The sequence below is a fragment of the Meleagris gallopavo genome, chromosome 11 (genome assembly GCF_000146605.3).
Source record: "Meleagris gallopavo isolate NT-WF06-2002-E0010 breed Aviagen turkey brand Nicholas breeding stock chromosome 11, Turkey_5.1, whole genome shotgun sequence".
NCBI classification, from domain to species: domain Eukaryota; kingdom Metazoa; phylum Chordata; class Aves; order Galliformes; family Phasianidae; genus Meleagris; species Meleagris gallopavo.
The window spans coordinates 19,746,435-19,771,283 of record NC_015021.2 but is presented as its reverse complement, the minus strand read 5'-3'; the positions used below and the strand labels follow the sequence as shown (position 1 = coordinate 19,771,283).

The window sequence follows — 24,849 nt, the reverse complement described above, 5'->3', positions numbered from 1 at the left end:
GAGCACCACAAGCCCTGTCCAGGAGATACTTGCCACCTAGCAGCACTGGTTTCATGAGCTGTCAGAACATATCTTACCCACTTTGGAGTATCAGTGAGGCACCAGTCATGGCATCAAGAGCTCTCGTGACCTGAGACCCAGCACTGGGCTCCAGCACACTGCTGGATTCACCCATGCCTGCACAGAGCTGCTGGTGCCGACAAAACACACCGGTGACCAGAAACTGGTCCAGCAAATAGCACCATTCACAAACTATCAAACTACAGCCCTCTAAAAAATATTTTTATTACATATATCATTCTGGTTTTCTTAAGGAAAAAAAGGCATTTTTTTTCCAAGTGAAAATCATAGGGGCTTTAAGGCAAAAAGCATGCTTTTTTTGCTTGGCAGAGGGTGGAATATCATGGTCACGCTGGAAAACCACTGTGCTGGACTGATATTAGCCTGGATCCAATTAGAAACACTTTTCATTTTTAACCCAGGTGGAATTGCACAATTATAACAGCAACAGCCTGTGCTTGACAGGAAATGGAGAAAGTTGTTCTCACTGAAGAAAGGAATAAAGGCCTGCTCAGTGCTCACAGAAATCTTGCACAAAACCTCCAGGCCAAGCACAGCTCCCAAACTGAATACCAAAAGCTATTTTGTGCTTGGTAGTGAGTACCCAGGTACTGAGTACCCATTTATCCCTTGTAAGAAAATCTCATTCCTTTGGCAGTTTCCCTCCCAAGAACTCAGCCTGTTTGCACCAACAGAAGTAAGGGCAATCCCAGTAGACTCTGGGATCCCTTCCATCTACCAAAAAATGGTCTCAACCATGGGTTCTGAGCAACATTGAGCTCAGGAGAGTGTACTCCAGCCCTGTTTGCACACATGTGTCCTCACGTAGGATCTGATGATGCCAAAAGGTACATGCCAATACTTGATTCAACAGATGCTCAAATCCTGCTAGGCTGAAATGAGGTGACATTTGTAATAAAATCAGGAGCATTGGCAACACCATAAGATAAGGTGCTTTTGTCCACCCTCAAGTTCTTAGTTCCAACTTTTGGTATATCTTATCAAAGAAAAAAATACAGTACTTGATTTTTTCTGCATCAGAATCCTACCATTCCATGGCCAAGGCTGTCACAGGATTGGGTTCGCACAATTACGATTTAGCGATAGCTACGACAGAAAGTTATTAGCAACTTCATCATAAACCACAATTTGAACCAGGCTTTTATATATTAACAATCGAGAGAAACAGATGGTTTCTCTTTAATTACTTGTTGCAAACTTTCTGTACTTTGACTGCTTTTTCCAGGTTTGCTCAGAAGCAAAACATATACCAGAATACTGTGCCTTGTATTTGATGCACCCATGAGGACAGCAATACTTCCAAAAAAAAAAGAAAGTGAAGAAGAAAATAAAAGATAATGAGAAAAAGGAAAGTCTATCTTCATAAGATTGGCAGACCTATATTAGAAATGCAAAAAGTTGAGATAGCTTGGACAAATGCCCAAACTTCTGAGAGTTTAATCAAAACTAAACCAACCAATCCTCCTCCCCTTATGAGATTTGCCCAGCAACAATTACGATCAGTTTTAAAAACCACAAGTACTTAATAAAACTAGAATATTATAAATCTTCTGCCACATGAAGCTAATAAAAATAAATAATAATAATAAATTTTAATGTTTCAGGCACCCAGGCCCAAAGGCACTAACCTGTATTTGTGCCTCAAGTCAATGATATAAATAGTTGTAGAAATATATGAATAAATGTAATTTTTGTAGAAGAGTATTTTTTCTTCATACCTGCCAGATTTTAGGCTGATTACATTCACTGCAGTAGGAGTTGTAATGAGATGATTTAAGAGACTGTTCCATTTACACGTTCATCTGACATTATTAAATCTCTATTTGTTTCTATCACAGAGAATTCAGAAACAAGCTCCAGAGGGTGTATTGTTGGCTGTACCATCCAGTTTTGTCTTAAAACTAACACAGAGTGTTCAGCCTGGGGCTCCTCTAGCCAACGGGCCCCAAGCATCTGTTGGACCACATGAAGGCATTTGTTTTCCCAGCCCTGGAAGGGTTACTTTTCACTTCTCACTGCCTCATCCCATCAACTTTACACATTTTTTTAAATGCAAAGTATTTCGTAACACTGTGGTTGTCACCATCCCAAGCCCAGAGGGTGTATAACATTTCTACCTCACCTACGTGCTACAGAAAACATCCATTTTGAAGGGAAAGTGTTTGGTTTTGCTGGTCTGGTTTCAGTGGGAAGGGCAGCGCTGAAATATCAGTCATCACTTTGAAAAATTTGGAGATGATAGCTAGAATTCAATGCCATGACCCCACAGGCAGCACACTGTCCCTGAGCCCCAAACCCAAGCTCTTTTGTTACCTCTGTCCAAGAAAGATTTGCATGCAAATCTTCCACTGACTTTTGTCTCATTAGGGATAAGTAAAAGCTAAAAAAAGATATTTAGATTGCTCCGGTTATTGAAAATAATACACTGCAGAGTGAGTTGTGCATATTAATGATCAGGAAACACGCTATTGTGTCTTTCACCCTCGGGAGTGGGGTCACAGCACCCCAGCAAAAGTGGCGGGTTGCACATTTTCACATAGTATCATTCATTTGTAAAAAGGGAAGTCAGAAGGCAGAGACACATACCAAAAAAAAACCTATATTGGGAATACCTTGGAGCACTTTTAGAAATCACTAGAGCTGTTTTCATAATCCTTCCACTTGTAAGGCCAAATGCCTTAATTACCATGAGACCAACTAGCTACAGAGGGCTTAGAAAGAGCCATAAAAACATGTTAGAGTGGCCTAAAATAGCTTTCCCTCTCCCTAAAAATAGAACAACACACAGAGAAAATACTTCTATTCCTTTGGAGGCAACTGGGACAGTGAGGATTGTGCCTGGGGGAGCAGCCCTAGCCCCAGCAGCACGGTGTTCACCAGGACCAGAGTACTCTGCCAAAAATGAGATGCTGTCCTGTATCAAAACCCAATTCTAGCTTCTGCCGAGTCTGACCAGTCTTGGGTCTTGAGCCAGAATGATTTTTTGGGAGGAAATTCCACATTTGGGAGGGAAAGGATGAAGTAGTTATAAAAGGGTCAGCTTGCCAGATGAAAAAAAAAAGAGGCAGTTGTATGAACAGAATGGAGGAAAGCATTTCCTGGGTCACTGAGTTTTATCCGGAGCTACCTAAAGGAACTAATTCCCACATCACCATTCACCAAGCAACCAAGCTCTTGCAGCAGGCAGAAGCATGAGGATCACCTCAACACCACGTCCCCCTCTGCAAAGGTGCAACACTCAATGCAGCATCGCTGAAATGTGAGTAACCTCAACATCAGATTCTGTTTTTTCTTTTTTTTTCCTCTTATTTTTTTTTTCCATTTCTTTTTAAAAATTATTTCTTTTTTCTTTCACTCCTGAAGAGGCTTCTCTCCAACAACACCTCAGTAGCTCAAGGAGCAGGGGTAAGACCTGGAGGCAAACCAAGCCCCTGCTCGGTGGGACCAACGTCCCGCTGCCGGGCTGGGGTCACACTGCTTCCATGAGAGGAGGACAGGATGGGCCTTGCAGAAAGCTGGGCTTCAGCACTGATCACTCATTGAAGTCTGGCAAGTCCCCCATACTCCCTGCCTCGGTTTTCCAGTCTGAGGAGTATGAATATTACTGTTTACTCCTCTTTGTAAAGGGCTCTGTCGTCTGCACTGTACACACCCACTGGGACATTCCTGACATTAATTTCTGTTTCATATCAGATTATGTGATCGTTATTAACCTTCCAGCTTTCAGTACTGAAGGGTCAGATCCATCTCAGTCCAGCAGATGAAGCTCTGCTGACTTCACTTAAGCTGCAGCCACTTACTCCAGGACTGGATTTAGTCCTGGGCATTTTTCAATTTAAAATACACTGGCAATGCAAAGCCACCACCATTTCTTTCAGGGGTGGTCTGATTTCATTTACAAGTGTTTGTGCTGGCAAGTCCTACATAATGCTCAGATGCAATTGTGCTTGAGTATTAAATATAATGGGTTAGATGTTATGAATAGGAAAATAAGATAACTTGGTAAAGGAGCTTTGACAGCAAGAGTGAAAGAATGAAGATTCAACTTAAGCTGCTGAAAGCCTAACAAGATAAAGACAGGCAGGGGAGAGTTCCCTTAAACGTGATGAAAATAAGGCCTGAAGGGGTGGAATGATAGAGAGGCTGAGGAGTACATGCTTCAAGACAGAAGATGAATGTGCCCAACATGACAGTAACATGTAGCTAAATTAATCAAAGTACCTACAGCACTAAATACAGCCAAAATATATCGATTCATGCAGAAATCTCACAACAGCAGGCACGAAATGCACAAAGGGATGCATCTTTTCTATCTAAATTAATTTTTCATATTTTTGCTTATGGGATTTTATCATTCTGTGTCACCAGAAATGATATAAATCTCCCCTTTGCATTTTATATGCCTAATGTGTTCTTCAGTGTTGAGAACCCACATCCTCACAGCACACACTATTACATCTCCCCATTAAAGATATTGCAGTATACACAATATACCCAGAAATTAAATTACCAGGAAAAGTTTTCTAAAAATCACAGCAGCTCGTGACCATTTGACAAAAACAAACTGTTACGACTACTAATATTTCACCTTCAAAGTATAATTTTAAGTTAATTCCTCTTCCGTGGTTCGTGCTGGATTTACAGCTGTTGTTGAGCCCGGCTTTGGCTGAGGCACAGCCCATGCTGCCCAGTACCACAGCTTCTAAGGGGCTTCTCCAGGATCTTCCCCATCTCCTCAGCCTTTGCAGAGGTTGCAAATTTTTCTGCCAGACCCTTCCAGGTAGTAAATCAGGGGTTGCTGTTCCCACAGCTTGGGTGTTGTTCAGCAGCTCCCAAGGTAAGCTCGCAGCCAAGGCAGCTGCTAGAGATTCAGTAAGTTTGTACTGGGTCACTGATTTCATTTGCACTGAGCACCATTTTGGGAATCATTTGAGTTGGGAGCAGAATTTGGCCTCGTTGACTCAAACAAGAACCCTGAGCTGCCAGCCCACAGAAGGGAGAACAAAGCTGTACCCTCGGGAGGAAGAAGTCTCCCCAAAGTTGTATGAACGTGATGCATGCATCCTCACACCCCTGGCACCTTCTGCATTTAGAAACTTCTGGATGCTAATACGACTTTTGTATGCAAGAGATTAGTCAAGAGAATGTGAGGTGAGCCAGAAAGGAGGAGCCAGCCTTGCTATCAGGTAGGCTGAGGGGGCCAACTTGCACCTTGCTCTGCTGTCACAAACAAATTGATTATTTGTTTCCTCTTGGCTCTCACAGATGTCTGTTAGGGCACAGTGGGCAGCAAACTCAGTACAAATAGCACCAAGCCACTAGTGTGCATTTTATTTGCTAAGAAGTAGGATTACGATGCAAAGAGAGTGAGAAAGAAGGGCATTGCCTGGCACTAATACTCCCTCTATTGGAAAAAGAGTATCTTCCTAGGAATGTGCAGTGTGTTCCTTAAAACAATGCAAAATAAAGTGATTAGCTCTCCAACAGTGGGAATTTACTAATTTACTGGAAAAGTGGCTGGGCAGCTGGGGCATTCTTTCCCACTTTGCAGAGAACAAGAAAAAGTACTTCACTGCAAAAGTAAACTGCTTAAAATGCCACCATTTTAGTTTAAAATGTTGACTTTTAACAAACAGGGTTCATTACACAAAAATCCAACTCCTTTACTGCTCAATGCACGACCCCCATTATCCTCCAGCTGCACGTTGGCATGGCACACACACAGTAGCTCCATAGCCACGAACATAGGTAGCTCCCACAGCTACCAAACACACAGTTTTCTAAACAGATCTACTCCCTGAGCCTTCTGCTACCCCAACAGAAAACAAGACTGCAACAGCATGGCACAAACACATCCTTCATCTGACATCATTTCCATGTAATACATGAAACAAGCCAGAAAGAGCTGTCAAGGTTTTAAATCCCATAGGAAGAATCAAAAGTGAGAATACAATTCTAGATCTCTTCAATTTTTCTGTCTTTTTTTTTTTTTTCCCTCCTACAATTGAACGGAGAATACATTTTTTCCTGGCTGGGGTTTGTGGCATAATCACTCAGAATATGCCCTGGGGATGAGACAGGGAGCAGGGGCTGGACTCAGCTCCAGCCTCCCTTGAGACAAACAAGGATGAGACCACTAAGCATGGAAGTTCTAATATTGTTCCGCCTATACCAGATAGATAATTTGGAGACAACCACATTCCTGGTGTAAATCAAGAAATTTCCTTGGAATCCAAGAGAATTTGGATTTACATCTAGTGAAGATTTACATTCTGCAGGAAGGTGGGGAGGGAAGGGCAGACAGGATCTCAATAAACTCCCAAAACAAGTAATCACCACTTCCCACCAGCACTGGGAAGGCTTCAGAACGTGCTCTGGCTCTGGGACACAAGCGTCTATAAAAGCCAACTCTGCACATTTAACATGAGTTTAACAGCTTTAAGCCTGTTTCCCTAAATTATGTATGGATGCATAACTGGAAGAACGAGAGATTAGCACAAGGTGCTCACTGGAGGAAAGATACCCACAAAGCAGAAGTATTAAGCAGGGATTTAGTAACTATTAGTTGCAGCCAAAAAAAGATTCCATCTGGAGTTACATCCCAGCTTCCTGGGATGGCCCAGGATGCTCTCAGACCCTTTGGTACATCGACCATAGTGGACAGAAGAATGGAGAAACGTGATTGTGGGGAGAATGCCCACAACCTGAAGCATATTAAAGCAACACTCATTCAGAAAGTGATTTGGTAATATGCAACAGGTTTGTGAAGAACGGATACAAAAGAAAAACTAATCAGAAAATAGGACGGCAAAACACTTTGGAAGATTTTGTCAACTTTTTATGTATCGTTGAAAAATCGAGGTGCATCGGGGCATATGGAGGATATTAGAGCTTTTCTTAAGGACATTTTCTTCTTTATCATTACAGTAATTTTTGCCTCAGTTCCCTTTCAGCCCCTTGTGGAGCCTTGCTGTGCTCATAGTACGAGATGTGACACCAACATGGGACAAGGCAGGGAAGATGAAAGTTAACTTGATCACACTTCTCTGTTTTTTTTCGGGTGAATATATATATTTTCTTTCGCTCCAGGCCTCACATAAAGCAGCAGTGCTACTATTGGTTTGTTCTCAGACTCCAAAATAAACACACATTCAGATGACTTATTCTCATATTTCCAGCTACAAGAGAGGCATCCAAGGTTTTGCTTCTTCTGCCTTGGATGTGCTTGCCTCTGTTGATTCAGAAGCAGACTAATGTATAGGACCTTAAATTCTGTATGACTCCATGTAATGTAATGAACACCAACAGACCTTAAATTTCCTGTATCTCATGGGTGCTTTTTATTGCACCATTTGGCAAAAATCCAAGAAAAAAATTGCTGCGAGGAAAAAAATAAAAAAATGAAAAGCACATCGCTACTGAATTTTCCAACAATATCACAGGAATGTGATCCCCCCCTTAATATACATACTGATGATCTATTTGGAATTTTTATCCGCAGTTATGAAGAGAAAGAAAATGTTATTCCCTCGGAGGCCAATTTTCATCTTGCTCTGGAATTCTCATTCCAGCCTCTCAGAGAACACTTTGCCTTCTCTATATATTAACTACTATTTGTCTCTGGCTCAAGGCTCACGTCTGTTGCTGCATGAGCTACATGGAAACAAATTCCTAATCATATTTCTGACAAGAGCTCTCACAATCTTGTTGGCTGCAGTCATCCCATTTCCAGTATTTTGCTAGTAAAACCATAGGAAAGCTTTAGTCTCCTCTTACCGAGCATGTGTAACTCCCATTAACAGGAGTCACCACATGTGTGCAGATCAAGCACAGAGCAGATTGTCTGAGAAGAATGGCTGCCTCGGCTTGCTTTCAGCTTCCAGCACATCGATAGACACCAAGGGTTTGCAGCAAGGGGGGCTGCTTGGAGTACAGGTCCAGGTCCTCCCTTCCCAATGGTACGGGTCAGGATGCACTCTGAAGTCAGGCTGAGGATCCATTGGTACGTGAGTGCAAGAGAGGCAAAATGGGCACTGCCCAGCTCTGCAAGTTCATCCGTATGTTGAATTGGATGTTAGAGATTTCCAAGATCAAGCCACAGTAATGATCTTAACGTTTTTGCCAATCCCTTTCAACCTACATTTTTGGGAATCCTGTTGTGAAGTTATTAGATGGATGACTAGATCTGATCAGCAGCACGTTGCAGCTGACAAGTCAGGTAACAGGCAGTGTTATAGCACGGATATGGGCATCTTCTGGTGCAGAAAAAACCACCAGCAACTGGTGCAGCAACTACTCATGGAAAATTACTGCTTACAATTGTGTATGCACACAGAAAGTAACCGCTACTTCGGATTAGGAGGTAATAGAAATAACACTCTGGGTGGGAGCAGGTGCTGGTTTGGGGATGCTTCCTCTCATTCCAGGCATGATGGAATCACAGGAAAAGCAGTGAACTAAGTGCTGACTTGCTCAAATCAAAGGAAAATTTACAAGTGATGGGATTTTGGTGCGTATTTCCAGTAATTCCACCTCTAAGGGTGTTGTGCTCTGTATCCTGTTACCCACACAGCCTTCATAAATTTTAAGGATTTGAGCCTTTACTCCCATCTATCCATTCTCCCCAGCATGATTTCAGTTCGTTTCAGCATCTCAGAGATATCGTCTTCATCTGAGCACTCCCCACCTGTTTCCAGAAGAAACCCCAGCATGTTGTGCCTTAAGAAAGCAAAAGAGAGCTACAACAAATCACTTCAACTGATTATCTGAGGGAGAGAGAACGGGAAATGCAACTTTCTCCACATTCCTTCAATGCAGATGAATACTGCATTGGTGACGTTCAGCCAGTGGAAAGTATTACTGTAATGGGTTGCATACTGCTCAGAACAAAGAGCACATATTTATCTTCAAATTTGGAACCTCTGGGGAGGAATATGCTGGACAGTGAACCAAAGCAGTCCATGATCCTTAACAAACCTGTCAGAATTTGCCCCATACAGCAGAATAGTTTCCTAAAAAGAGACTTATGCTTTCAAGCATCTTAAGTATTTTCTCTCAAATACTGTGTATGCATATAGTCCAAATTCCTGCTCAACATATCCTTATTCAGCCTCTATATTTTCCTACTCTCCATCGCCCTCCCTCCCAACTCCTGCATATGACTTCAGTCTTGAACTCCACAGACCAAAGTTTTTTCAGTGCAGCTTCTGCCCAGGTCACAGCACGTGAAGAGACTCTTGGTGCAGATATCCAAGTGCTCAGTTCGCAGTGCTCGGGCAGAAGCCATTGTCTGTGAAGGGCCTCATTCCCTGGTTACGGAGTCTTTTTGGAAAATAATAACTCAGGATTTAAGAGGGCGCTTGAAAATTTTACCCCCAAATTTTAGAAACCCGGTTTTTATCTTGTTTTTGTTTTTGTTTTATTTGTCTTCTGAGCAATACAAATTTGACTCTGCCTCCCCTGAAATCAGCCCTACGTTTCTCTCCTATGGCAATGACTGAGTGAGCAAAGCTTTAGCAGCCCAAAGGAAGAGGTCTGCCTCCATCCGAGCGTGCCTACAGTCATCTGGGTAATTAAGACCTGTGTGTAATGAAGAAGTACCTAAATCAATAATGCAAAGAAGTTTAAGTACAGATATTTTTGCTTCAGCTAAGTGCAGTTATTTTTCTGCATTATTCATCACACTGAAGACACCTACTTCTCAGAACATCTGCAATTTGTCTGTTACTTGCGGCCCGTGGCTTTGTTCAGCTATGCAGATATGCACAATCCAGACATGCACAGCAAAACACGGAGCCAAATCCTTAATCTGCTCTTGAGATATCAGAGTACTACAGCTGCCGACTTCTTCCAAAAAATCAGAGCAGCTGAGACAAAACTTCATCTGCAACTCATATATCAAAAAGAATACCAGGGAAACAGTTTAAAAGTCAAATGCAAAGCCCACAATTGGTGTAAATCAGAACAGCACCTCTTAGCCAGCTGCAGCTACTCCAAACAGCAGAGCAGAGATCCACCCCAATAGCAGTGTTATTGATCTTTTCTTTAGAACACATATTCGTCTATACAAAACATATTCAACACTATATCCTCCAGGATTATCACAGAGCCATAAGCAACTGCAACAATTACAGTTTCTATTTAAGAGATGCAAATCAATATTAATTAAAATTAGACAACTGTTTGTGATGTAAGGGGCCCTTGTACTCAAAGGGCATAGTGGCCATTAAATATATTAAGACTTATTACTTAAAAGATTTTAGACAAAGTCAATGCATTGTGTGTCCTGAGGGACAGTTCAATGCCTCTGTATGTTGTACAGCATTTAACTATAGGTGCCACAATCAAAGGCAAACACAATTAAGTATCAAACGGTTAAATGCTATGTGTCACTCTCTAAAGAATCTATATTGAAATGCTTAATTAAACTTTTTTTAAGTAAAAAAAAAAAAGAAAAAAGAATTCCATAGCATGAGTTCCAACCAAAACAAGTGCTTATTTGATTCATATTAAATAACCTGCATATTAAGTTGCTTGTGCGTCTCCTGTTCATTATCATGAAGGCAGCATTTGCATTTCTTGATAGACTATTCCTGTTTCCTTCCCCTTTTTTTCTTGTCTTACATCAGTCAGTGGAAAGAGTGCCACCACAGGCCATCATTAACCTTCCAAATCTGCCTCAAAACAAATAGTACAAGAGCTCACTAATTTGAAGATCAAAAAGCCACTTGTCCATTATATAATTGGAATGAAAGGCAAAATGTTGCAGTTCTGAAGAGCACAGTAATTACTAGCTGTTAATTGCTCTCTCGTGGTGGCTCACTTTTAATTAAAAAGAACAGCTCGTCGCAGGCCGATAAGCAATGGTGGAGACCACTGGTTTAATCAACAAAGCAGAAAAATTTGTTTCTGCCGCAGCCAACAACAGCTTGAGAAATCTTCAGATGTCCAATTGAGATTAAAAACTGTCTATTTAGTGCAGTCAGATTTTATTTTAACCAAGGAAATGACTATTTGAAGTCTTCCAATGTGAGTGTCCCCACCACATCCCCGCTGGTGCTGCAGGGACTAATCACTGGCTTGTGGTTGTGATCATTCAAGTAAAGAAATTTAGCTACTTTCCTCTTGACTCCATCATTCTTGGGTAATTGGCCTGTCTGAGGTGAGCACTTTTTTTTTTAAGAAAGAGCTTTAAAGTATGGAAGGCCCACAGACTGTGCATTTAATTACTGTTCATATTTCATGCAGTCAAACAGAATTTCATTTAAAAGAAAATGATTTACCTACCTAAAGAAAAAAACCCTTATATCCATTGCTTTGGGTATTTTGTTCCTGTTCCTTCAGCAACTGTATTTACACGCCAAAAATGTATTCAAACATCAAAGTTAATTCTTCCAAAGGTTTCTGTCTTTAACTCTTTCATCTACTGACAGGTGTCTTTAAGGAATGTCCCACTATGTGCCGCGGAAATCAGTTCTTTAGAGAAGCAGGTTAGGTAAGCTAAGTGGGACCATTTTGCCCTGGTTTGTCCCATCTCCCTCCAGCCACAAAGAGCTCACACCTGCTAGTGGCTCACTTTCCTCTTTTGGCCTCTCCAGCTCCCAAAGGCACTGTACTCAGATACTCAGACCTTTGCTTTCTTGTATTTATTTACTTCTTCCGAGTGAAGGCTCTGCTTCCCATTGAGCACCACGCAGACAAGTTGCACGTGTACATAAAACTGACCCCAGCCAACCTCACACTGCTACACAACCCGTCTTGCTTGCACTGAGATAGGGATGTCTACATACCTCTAGCATAGGAAGAAGTTGTTTCTATTGAACAGGTTCCAGGCTCTTTATTCTCATCTACCTTATTCCCATTAACATCTGGAAACAGATGCTGCTATCTCCAGCTGTAAGCAGGTTTGGAGTATCAGTCAGCTTTGGTTTGAACTTTGAGACATATTTCTTTGCTGCGTAAGCTACAACTTTCACTGCTGCCAAAGAATATTCTTCTATTTTCCTTCACATACTGAGGAAAAATATATTCATTCATTTTTCTTCTTATGCATAAACACATATAAATATGTATATATGTATATATAATTATCTATCTAGCTATATATATACAGCCTCTTTGTAGGCTGCCAGAAATCAAAGCAGGAGAAAACAAAAGGTGCACTCCCTCTCACCTGGGAACAGGTGGATTTTTTGGCTAGAGTTTTCTTTAGTTTCAAAGCTTACTTCTTGTGGAGACACAAAAGTGTGGTAACCAATTGCTGGAGCCCTATTTTCTCCTCATTCCATAAGAAGTCACCATCATTTGGATGTACAGCCACTCTCCACAGATGGCTGCCTTCTCATCTCCCAACCAACGCAAGGAGGCTCTGGGCTGGGGGTGTCAGGAACCAGCCCCCATTGCTCACTGTTTCTTGAAGCAGAGAAAAAAAGACTTCACTAGCAGTGAGATCCACCTTCTTCAGTCTTAAATTGCAGGGTTTGAAATGTTCCATGGCTGATCTGGGCTTGGATGCTGTGAAAGATGCTACCTTCGTAAGCTGCCATGATGTATTTGCATTTCCAAATCATCTACTCTATAAAGACAGAATTTGCCATATGACTTTTCATATATTCACTGATGTACATTCATGTGCACCTGTTTATTCTTCATATAAAAACAGCAGTTTTGGAATTACCAGTGAATGAGGAATCTAGCACGTTACATCAAACTCTATGTGAATAAACCTATTAGTGTGATCAGTACAATCCTGCTGATTTAATTTAAAACATGCAAGAAAAACATATCATACCATTTTTAGGAACACACCCTATGCCCAAAACTGCCTTTAAATAAGTGAGCACACAGACCTTTGTCTTAAACCAATGTAGACCCATGAATAGTTACCTAACCATGAGGTTAATGGGACAGATTGCTGTCAGTTCATAAGGATGAGAAATAAAATATATACTTTGAAGCATACTTGCTTGATTTAGATAATGAAATATATATAACAATTTTAAAGTCAACTTTTTCCTAATTGTTGGAGAGGCAATGTAAAAATGAAAGAGAATACCTGGCTTCAGCCTTGCTTTTAGCCAGCTCTGCTCTCAGTTAGTTGTGCACTGAGTTACACGTGCAATGAGTTACAGCTCTTTTGTGTGTGTACACATGTATCTGTATACGCACACACTTGATATAATGCACATGGAGATACAGTTACATACGCACTTCTTTGTGTATATGTGTGTATATATGCATAAATAAGCTTTCCAAACTCCATCCAGGCACACGCTGGGCTGAGCTGCAGCTCTCCCATCCCTCAGCACACCGGGGCTATCTGCACCTCCTGCCCACTCATCTTCCTGCTCCGGCCACGCCAACCCGCTCCGGCCTTGCCGAGCGATAAACCCTTGGCCTCTCGCGTTCGTCTGGCCGATAAGGTAAGTTGCGAATACATCTTATTTTTGTGTTGTTTGTTTTTCCTTCCCCCCTTTTCCTGCTCCCATTTTCGGTCAGCACCTGTCACCGCAGCCCTGACTCTCGCGGTTCTCTCCCGAGGGCCGGCGGTTTATCGGAGGAAACACTCGCGCTCGCAGGGATGGCCTCCACACCGCGGCCGATTAATCCGAGTTGAGTGCACTTCCTTCGGCCAGGGGACACCAATTACCGCGAAGGCACCGGCAGCACAATGCAGGCGAACATCTGACAGCCCGGGTCCTGCCAGCTCCGCATTGTCCTCCCGTCAGGCGCTGTCAGTTCCCAGCCTTAATTACATCCTGTTTACAAACACTCGGCCGGACTTCAGATGGAGCCTTAACAAAGGTTGACAAAGGTCAGGGCCACGTCACGGGATGTTATCTGTCTGTGTGCTCGGGCAGATAAACTAGGGGGCTGATTTCGGAGATAGCACAGGGAATGCGCCGGGGCCATGAGAATGTCGGAGGTGTTGGGGTCGGAGGTGTTGGGGTTGGAGGTGTTGGGTTGAGGTGTTGAGGTCCTGGCACCAGGCTGGCTTGAACCATTCTTGTGCATATCTGCCTTATTTTGTTATTCTTTAACCAACCAAGCTAAGTAACATTTCTATAAGTTACTTTCTACTTTCTTTTTCTTCTAGAGATAGGGGAAAAGTAATAGTTTCACTAGCAACCTACGTTGAATAGTTACAAGTAGTAGAAACAAAAAACCCAAAGGTAAAAAAAAAAAAAAAAAAGAAGCATTTGAAATTTACAGCTGGGTGTCCTTGCATGGGAACAAGGAAACCAGGCACCTCTGTAAGCCAAGGCTCCAGTATCATCTTTCCCCATCTTAAGATAGATGAGCACTGACATGAACTGAATCTCATCCAAAACTCAATGTATAGCAGTACTTACAGGAGTAGAGCAGCTGGATCAATCTAAACACTTGATATATCAAAGCCATTAACTTAGGGGCTTGTCACCAGACCCATCTCTTTGTATCTAGTCAGTTATTCGCACATCATGATTCACGAACCCCAACTGCACAGGACCACACAGCAGTAGCCAATGAAATTGAAAACCCAGTTTGTTGTCATATCACCGCTCTCTGAGGAAATACTGCAATAATTACATGGTCACAGTCAGTAAAAGGGGACTGGCACAGCATCGTGCTCCTGCAGAGCTGTGCAATGGGTAGCAGAGGCTGTGTCAGTGGTTCTGAGCTAATAGCAGAGTGCTGGGCATCAGCACCCATCTAGGATCTTCAGGATGAACTAGCAAATATTTCTGGTGGTGGATGAGACTGCACCTGCCTGCCCACAAAGGAAAGGGACTTACACGTTTCATTACTTGAAACAAAAAAAACAAAAAAATTTTAGGGTCAGATTTTGATTGTTTTTGATGAGAAATGTAAATACCAAACAAAGTAACAGAGTAACACTGACCACGACCAGGGCTTCCCAGGGATGATCTTGCAATTTTGAATATTGTCACCTATACTTAGTTTTCTACTTAAATTTAAGCCTTTACTTTCATAAATAAATGGCAAAGCTAAGGACAAGAGGATATCTCTTATTTATGTATCAATTGCTAGCAATCCAGTAAAAAATTGATATCCCACCTGAAAGAGTTTACAGCCAGGGTCTGAATGCTATAGAAAAGCAAATCCACACTCAGTACAATTACACTTAGCTAATCCAAACAATTACACTCAGTGAAAGGAAATTCAAAATTACATTCTATCAAGAAAAGGAGTGGAAAGGATGACTTGCTGGAAAGGTTTAAAATATTTGACAACCCAAAGTGTAGAAAAGTTGAAGGTTTAAATAAAGTCTGCAAGCTCATTGCTGATTACATACACTGAAAAATATTCCTGGCTGGTCCTGAGTATTTCTGCTGTGCCTGCACTGAGCTATTCTTACAAAGAGGTGGAGCATGGTGACCCTTGGGTGCAGAAGGAAACCTCAGCCACCCCGTCAGAGCGGGTGCAGCTCAAGCCCCCAGTAACAAATCAGTCAGTAACAGAATGAAGTGGGCACTGGATTAGGGTTTTTTTTTTTTCAAAAACATGTTGTTTTTTGTCAGAAAAATAAGGGGGAATAAAAGAATGAAGGTTGATTTTTGGAGAATGGCATTCCTCTCCAGGCAGTGGCTTTGCCTTCCCCAGAAAACTGGGCTGTGCTGCTGCAGGAGAGCCTCGCCAAGGCAATCAGATGCAGCTCTGCAGTTCATAAAGCAGGCTCTTCCTTGCTCAGTTTCGTGACTTGTCGGCCTCGATATGCCTCTTGTTCCAGACAACGTGCCAGTCAGCTGCTGTTACTGCAAAGCTGTGCTGAATGCTTCTTAATTAGCCCAATTCCCTATGGCTTGGCCCAGTTTTCTACTGAGGAACAGCCTTGGGAGCTGTGAAGCCCCGTATCTGGGAAAATCTGATCCTTAACACACAAACCCAGTTCAGCACATCCTATTTTCTCCCCAGCAGGCTCGATTGTATTTGTGCTGGAGTACCATCCTGCCCAGGAGCCAGCTGCAGCACGCTGGGTGCAGAGCTGGAGGGCCTGTGCACTGCTCAGCTCTGTGCCCACTGGTGGCATGAGGACAGAGCTTGTCCTCGAACCCAAGGCTCATCACCTGCATGCACCAGACATGAATCAGAACACAAATAAAACCGATCACATACGTTGTATTTATTTGCTCAAATTCACAGGCTTTTCATGCATGCAAACCTTCTGCTGTTGCACTGGTTGTGCAACACAACATTACATGTTTCGTTTGAGTTTACCCTAACTTAAACCAGAAAGAACTCTACCTTCTTTCTTTATTATTTTTATTACATCATCATACCCTCTATTTTCCTGCATTCTGTTCTCCCTTTTTATATTTTTTTGTCCTTTAAACTCTGCCTTACATTTTATGGACATCTTCCTTGCAGCTTCCAGAAGGGTGCTCCATCTTAAACTCAACAGCAAGGCTGACAGATGGGCTTGATAGTTTTTTTCTTTTGCAAGTAATAAAAAAGGAACATTACACTTCACATGAAACCAGAGCACTGCCTCGAAACAACAGTGTTTGCTTGGCTATAAAAATAGTTACTGTTCTGCCAGGCCCAGAATCAAAGCATTTGTATTAATGTGTTTCCTCTTTTAATAAATAAATCCAATATTTTAAAATTTCATCCGTTTTAAATTACTGTTGTTGTAAGTATTATTGTTCTCTACGTCCTTGAATTGTACAGCTGTATCTAGTCTGCTAGACACACTTCTCAGCAGCTTGCCAAGGTACTCTAACAGTTACATCATTATCTGTGCTTCCTAATGAGGCTAATGAGGCTGCAAGGTGTTAAACCTGGGATTGGCTGCGACATCTCAGACAAGCTGCCTTCCTCCATCATGCTATTTCCTTAATACTACCCCATCTCCTGAAGGTGTATCAGCTTGGACAACGTTTTTTAGCTGAGAGCCTCCAAAATCCTTGACCCTCAGTTCTTTCCAATCAAAGCTGGAACAGAAAATCACACAGACATAGCACAGACACTGTCATCGCCACACAAGTCTGTTTTGCAAAACTTTGCTGTTCCAATGCAGAACAGACCAAAATTTAAATCGCTGAGTTTCTTTAAAAATAAAACCACCATCCTCCATCTGACAACAGATAACCCTTTTTTAATCAGAGAGCTAAACATGTCAATGCCATAGCCTTTACCAGTCACGCCATAGGTCCAAAAACCATGAAGGATGGAGTCAGCCAAAGGATTTGTTTTTTCACAGTTGGATACTGAAAGCACGCAATTATATTTTTGGTTGACCTTTTCATTTAGGTCCAAACTTACAGATTAAACAGAGTAAACACCTCTTCTCAAAGCTTTCCTTGCACTCATCCACACTTCCCACATCCTGCACACATGAAGGGCAGGCAGGTTGGTGCCACCTCTTCACAGTTCTAGTCTGCTCCCACTGCCCCACCGCAAGGTGGGGGACAAGAGCTGCCCCAAAAGAGCTGTGGCAGAGGGCAAAATGAATGACAAAACATCCCAGGGGGTGTCTCCTCTTTTAGGGAACACGTTGAATTGCCCTTATGCTGAGGAACGCAGCAAGGCAACAGCTGGATGAGGGCTTCGCGTTTGGTTTTGATCACCAATTATCCTACAAATTAAAATAAAATTAAAAAGAGACTCTCTTTACGCACAACTGATGGAAGGTACCTTTGTAAAAAGTGGGGAAAAAAGGGGCAATTCCTCCTCCCTCTCTGCTGAGGACACCCTGCAGAGCACTGCACTGCTCCTGTTGGAGCCTTTTGTCGGCAGTGATGGTTCCCTTCTCCATCTGCCTCCTCTGCATGGGAGGGAGCCCCAAAGCTCCCGTTTGAGGGAAGCAGTGTTCAAACACTGGGGTTGAAATATGGAAGGTGAGGGTGACTCAGGAGCACGCTGTGCTGCAAAGAACATGATAACATAGCACAATTGCAACCCCGAAACTATCACTGGAGGATGAGATTGGAGATAAGAAAGTACAGTATTACCAGGCTGCTTTAGAGTAGTAGGAAATCGATTTGGGCAGACAAGCTAAATTTATTTACTTTATTGATTTTAAATTTTACATGAACTGCAGTATAAGTAAATCTTTCATGGTAATTCCAAATCTTGAAACCTATTGTAAATAACTAAAAAAATGTCCAATGTTCAGAATAACCATTGCTTTGTACTGAAAGTGCATTATTCTTAAAGCCCAGGACAAAATATTTCGTAATGAATACCCTAAATCTACCTTGGCAGTCAGTGTTGATATCTTTGCTAAAATAAGAGCCTGCTTTTGGTGTACCTGATGATTCAATAAAGCATATATTTTTTTAAAGGGAAGGGAGGAAAGGAAGAAGGGAAATTTTTCCTATTGTATGAAGCGGAGCAGCACACAGGTTTTGTCCTCGTGTCTGATGGAGGAAAGCAGCTGAGAGGCTGCAGTGCAGGTAGAGCTCTGTGCACAGAGCTATCAGCACTGCAAAGAGGAGTGCTGGAGGGGCAGGGAACACCTGACCCAGATAAGGACTGGTCCTGGCTCTGGAGAGAAAACAGGTGACAAGAAATACACGGGGACAACGTCTCTTTGCCTTGCTCACACAACAAGTCCAAGCCCAGAAGCCCTTGGAGGCTGGAGGGGAAAGGTTTATTTGGAATGCTCTCTCTCCCCCAAAGCAGAGATCATAACAACCTTCTCAAAGCAACTCATGCACCACTATCTTCATACTCCTGGTACTTCTGTAAAATCAAATCCCAGGAACACTTCTTAGCTGTTCCAGGCAGCTGAGCTGGAAGGGACAGATTTGGGGCTGTACTCACTGCCAGACACGTTCCGACTGTGCAGAAATGGGTAATCTTACAGAAATCTACAATAGACAAAAACTCCTTCCCAAAATTAGAAGCACCTTCTGTTTGTTTCTCTTTCTGCAGAGCTCTGGGTGTTCAGCCCCAGCTCTACATCCCAGACAGACAAGAATACCTGTGAGTACAGACTGCTCCCTCATCATTTACCAACAGGAAAAAATACAGCGATGCTGACAAAAGCACTCATCCAGTGAAGTTTTGTTCCCCTGGGGTCTTTTTTTTCGCCTCGTTGTTGTTTTCTAAACTAATCCATATTACCTGTGCCTTTTGATTTCATTATGTTAGATGCTATTAATCTGGATATATGATTTCAACAGTGAAGAGATGGAATTTGTCATCAACAAAAGGAAAACATTATTTTTAAAGGAGTGAAAGATTAATGTTCCACCACGGACTACTTAAACCCTCTACAGCAACAGCACTATAATATTAATCCAACTTTGATGGGTTTTGCATAAGGCTCATAATTAAACATTTTCTTTTCAATACTTTATAGAATCCCCATCTGTTTTTAATGGCATCATTTTGATGTTTTTCTTAATAATTCTGGCAGCCCGCTCTTGAAGCTTCAAGCTCTGTTTTTTGTTCTTAATGTCTTCTTCTACAGTGGCTGTATTGTGCCAAAGCCGAAGGCAAGTTTTGGAAAGCCATCGTTAGGCAGCGTGTTGCTGTCTCTCCCCATGTTCCCAGGCAGCGGAGGGGCTTCCGTTAGCACTTGGAGCAGCCATAGATTACCGCCGCCGGGTAATGGAAATGTTTGTTCCTTCAACGCTCTGCTTCTGCCTCCCTGCACCGAGGGCTCTCCTCCCTGCACAACCAGCCCTGGCTGCAGCAAATAAATAAATGGGCAAATAAATGACAGCCTGCTACCTCCAAGAAACCCCAAAATGATTGGGTATATCGCACCAATTTAAGCCAGCCGCGGTCTTTGGCTTTTCTCTCTGCACCAATCCCCCGAGGCTCTTGCTGAGGGTAGGCACCTTCTTCAGTGAAAGGAAACAATCCTTGGTTCCCTGTAGGTACTGCAGTTATGGGCGATATCAAAGTGGTGTGGAAAGCTCAGCACCGGGGAGGTTTGAAACATCCATCAAAAGTACCTGATGGAAACCTGGAACGTGAACCTGGCAACGGCTGCTGCAAGAAGCGTCTGCTTTCCATGAGCCATGCTGGGATTGTGTCAAAACAAACAACATTGAAAATGCTCCTATCCAATAATATCTTAATCAACAAAAAAAAAAATACCAAGGAAAAAAACAACCTTACCAAATTTAAATTCTTTTCTTTTACTTTTCTTTTCCTTTCTTTTTTTTCTTTTCTTTTCTTCTTCTTTTCTTTTCTTTTCTTTTTCTTTTCCTTTCTTTTCTTTTCTCTTTCTTTTCTTTTTTCTTTTCTTTTCTTCTTTTCTCTTCTTTTCTTTTCTTTTCTCTTCTTTTCTTTTCTTTTTGTACTAATTCTAAACATATTTTTAATTCCTGTCCCAAAACTGATGATTTTCCAACAGAACACTGAAATCAGTTTTTCACTTTTAGCAGAATTTCTGCTTGAAATTTTTCTGCTCTTGGCGTTTCAGCTCTTCCACTGTACTACTTTTCCCTCCAAGATGTTTCATTCTTTTATATTAAATGCATATTTGGTGACCTCCTGTGGTTCCCATGGATTAGAACGGAGGAGCAGGATGATTAATGACTTCAGTTTAAATATTTTATACTCTCTGCAAAAACACTACAAGCTGATGGATGTGTACACTGCTATTTTCACTTTAGTGTTGGGGTATCCTGGACTACATTTTCCCCTTGTTTTTCCCCCACTAAACAACGTTATTAAACCTCTTTTCCCATTGCAGAGGGAACCAAGGGGCTCCTGGCTCCCAGGCTGGTGCACTCTGGCAGGACACATGTGAGCAGATACTGCCTTAATCGGGGCTTTCAACCTTGAGGAGGTTTTAAATGCTCTAAGTGCATTATAATGGTCTTCTGGTCTCAGGACAGACAGATGTGAACCGCAAAACTGAAATGTTTCATCTTTTGGCGCCTTTCAGTACGTACCATGCTGTGCTTCCAGTTTGCTGAAGGATCAGAGTTACTTCAGTTCTAGGCAATATAAACGGAGTGATCAAAAACATTTAATTATTCAGGGTCAGCAAATCTGGAGGATCTAATAACAACAGACAGAAATAACCTTTCCAACCACTCTCATTTTCATTAACTATTATAAAATAGAGAACTGTTTAATTACCAGAAAATATCATAGCAGAAAAACCCAGCATCTTCCCAAGGGTCTTTCCCAGTCCACTTGAATGCATTTGGCACCGCAGCATAATTTAACTTTCTATAGATAGAGACTTGTGCTTGTGCTCGCAGACACACACACACAGGCTCACTGATAAATAGCTCAGATCCTCATGTTAGCCTGATTCTGACTGCCTACTTGAGCACAGCTGCAGGCTTTCAAAATGCACTACATGAAGAGACTTTCACACAGCACTCCTGTACGTGTCATCCTGAAACGTGATGACGAGGATGATTGGAATGGAAGTGACAACAGAACTGGTTTCCCAATTATTTCCTCTATTTAACTTCGTGTTATGTACAGGTGCCTGGAACGCATGCTTCACAGCGCAGGGACACACATTTCCCCAACAGCTTTCTTACACCCAAGGGAAAAAAATACGTTGCAGATGCTTCTCCCAGCACAGTGATGTTTCTGCAGTGTTGTTTTTATCAGTCCAAATCACTCCTGGCTCGTGCTAGTGAGAGGAGAATCAGTGTGCTCACCTTGGACAGTGAGTTCAGCTGCAGCAGCCTCAAAGCAGCAAAGATACGGACAGTGTCAGTGTGTTGGTTTGGTCACAGAGAGCACTGCAAAGCAGATGCACACAGATGAAGCAGTAGTAGGTGGGGAGGGAGTTGTGGCCATAGTGCCTAAGGATATAGATGAGACAAGATTTGTACAGAAGATATTTTCCTAAATAACCCCTATGTGTAACCCAATACAGAGCTGATAGAAATACATGATCCCACCTTGGCTAACAGCAGTCAAGTAATATGTGCTCAGTGAATCCCCAGTTTCTATAGAAAACAACATGAGGGTTTGAAAAAGTATATTTGCAACTGAAATTCATGCACTGGGATGGTAAGTGAAGAGACCTGGACTACAGCACTGTGCTGATGACACCAAGCTTTCTACTGCATTAAATCATATTAAATACATTCATTATGAGTAAGAAGAACAAAAGTAACATCAGACATGAACACAATTGTTACTTATAGGGATGATATTACAAAGGCAAATCCTCTTCCCAAGTCATTTCTGAATGGAATTTCCATTTCTGAATGAAATGGAGAAATTAAATAAAAGTGTGCTAAAATAGATAAGCTCTGTTAACATTTTACAATATTTTCTAAAGGTTTTATTCTTTAGCTGAGCAAGTAAGTAAGTCACCACCAAAAAAAAAAGAAAGAAAAAAAAAACAGAAAACCTATAAAACAGTGTCACTAAGAGGGGAAGTGGGAGCTGATATAAATATAATAGAAAAGAGGGAAGCTAACAGTCATAAATGTTAATTTGAAGCTATAAATTACCCAAATTGCCAGAGGAAAATAACGACACAAGAAAAACACAAGTTCAATAGGAGCAAAAGTGAACTGAATCATGGCAGTAGCTAATTGTCAAAAACAAAGTACAAAGGCAAGAAGTGCTCAGACATACTTCTGTGAAAATTCAGGAGGCAAATGTACTATCACACATACACACAGCTACCTAAGAAACACCTAAAAATAACCCAGAAGGGCATTAAATTGCAGCTATGAAAGCTGGAACTTTTATTATAAATAGCTGCCATGCAAAAGTGTTACGGCATCTGAATCAGGAATGTGGATTTCAAACAGGAAATGCAAGTTTCAGAGACCTGCCTCCTGATAGCTGAAATGTGCCAGGGAGAGGAGCCAGGTATGGACACATCAAAGTGCCATCAGGACAGGGAAATTATCCTAACAGCCATTTCCTTAATCAATAACGTGCTTCCGTAGGAATCAAAGTCATATAGGTAATGCTAATTGCTACACGAAAGATTTCCATGACAATATAAGCCCTCAGCCAGTACTTCAGAGATTGAAAGAGGGAGAAGACTTTATCAGTAAGTGATTATTACTTAGTGGTTTTGTTTTATCTGATAATGGAATCAATTAGAATAATACAAACTACACATGGCTAAGAGACAAATTTAAATGCAATTGCAAATAGGAAATCAGCATCAAGAAACTAGATTTTCCCAAGATTCCCTAGATTTTACAAGGATGGCTTTCTGGAATTACCTTGATTAGAGATTTTACTGATGACAAAGGAAAAACATATGACTGTCATTCATAGTGTGCAGTAGGCATGAAAACTGAGAAGCTGCTTGTAAGGAATAGCACAGGGCAGCAGAGGAATTGGGCTTCCCTAAAAGACAGAAGTGGGCAGACAGATATCCTCCAGCAACGCAAATGTGACACCAATGGAAACTGCCCTGGAAAACCACCATGGCATGCTTGGGTTAAGAAAGAGTTTGAAACAGTACAGAAGATTGAAAAGAAGAACAATAAAAATGAAGATGGAGGAATGGTGCCTGGTAGCAAAAACATGGGGAACAGCTTCTTTAGTGTATGTGGTGTGGGCAAAGAGACAGCAGCACTCTGATCACAGAAACCTCCTGAGCTGAAGAAAATAGATGTGGGCTGAGAGCAGCAGCTGGAAGCTGGGCATGCTGCGATGGGGTGTATGACCAAAAATAATTGGTAGGAAGCTTTCCTGGATGCTGTGCTCCCTCAGGATTCGCTGCTTCTGTTGAGAGACCTCTAGATCAAGCAGGTGTTAATGTGAGGACAATACTGCCTGTGCTACACAGAGGGTTGGGCAAGGAGAGCCCTGATCCCTTCTGACACCAGGACAGATGTGATCTCAGGACTGCAACCTGGGGTCTTACCAGAGAGAAACCAAAGGTAGAGCAGCATTGTTGCGGGATTTTATAAATCTGTCTGTTAATGGAGTCAGCTTTCTTTGCCTGATTAAGATCTGGAACGCTGGCTGTGATTTATCACTTTCATACGACTCTCTTCCCCCAGGCTCCGGGTCACAGCGGTGGCGTTGCCAAGATTTATGGTGCAGAATGGTCGGCAGAGCCAGAAGCATCCCTGGTGTTGCCTTGCTGTGAGCACCCACCTCTCCTCAGTTTTGCTCTCCTATCTGCAGTGGGGAGCATCGCTTGCCATTCTCTAATAAGAACACATTTCATTTTATAAATAAGCTTAGCAAGAATACTCAGGAATTTTTGCATTGTCTCTTTTCCTACAGTTCACGTTAATACAGATTTCAGCTCCTACGCCCACCAGGAATTGACAACTCTCCTGTGAAGCACTTCATCATAGATACTAGATTCAGAGAGAGGATAAAACTACTGTCTAGCTCACTCTTGCAGGAGAGGAGCACCCTCCAGCCATAACCCCTTCGCCCAGCTGAAGCACTTCAGCTGCATGTAACCTTCTCACGTCTATCTGGCAAAAACATTAAGCAGAGAAAAGTCCTGGGCAGGGCACCTATACCCATCCTTCACTTCCCAAACCAAGGCAGGGCACCATGCAAATTCACTCAGCAAGGAAAATAGCTTCAGTTTTTTATTATTTTGGAGTTTTTGTTTTTGAAAATGCTTTCTGAATTCAAATACTGGCCTTCTTCTTTGGGAATGTGTTAAGCTCACATTTTCCAGCTTATCTCTGTTACCACAAAGGCTGGAAACTTTCTTTTTTTTTCTCAAATAAGAGACGACATTGTCACTTAATCACAATACTGAAGGAAATGGGGCTTTGAGAAAACCACCAAATATGGCACAGCACTGGTGAAGGACCCACTAACTGGCCCTTCCCATGCCCAGTGCCCAGGGCATGCCCTGTGTAGGCACCAGCATCTCATCTGCAGCAC

At 42.1% G+C, this 24,849-nt stretch overlaps 1 long non-coding RNA gene across 1 annotated transcript; it reads left to right on the top strand.

Annotated features, from left to right (window-relative positions):
- Positions 1-2,937: 2,937 nt before the first annotated feature.
- On the top strand, positions 2,938-14,157 carry LOC104912703. Its single transcript, XR_794824.3, has 3 exons — positions 2,938-3,340; positions 13,347-13,502; positions 13,621-14,157. It is a non-coding gene; the product is annotated as an uncharacterized LOC104912703 (long non-coding RNA).
- Positions 14,158-24,849: the final 10,692 nt, after the last annotated feature.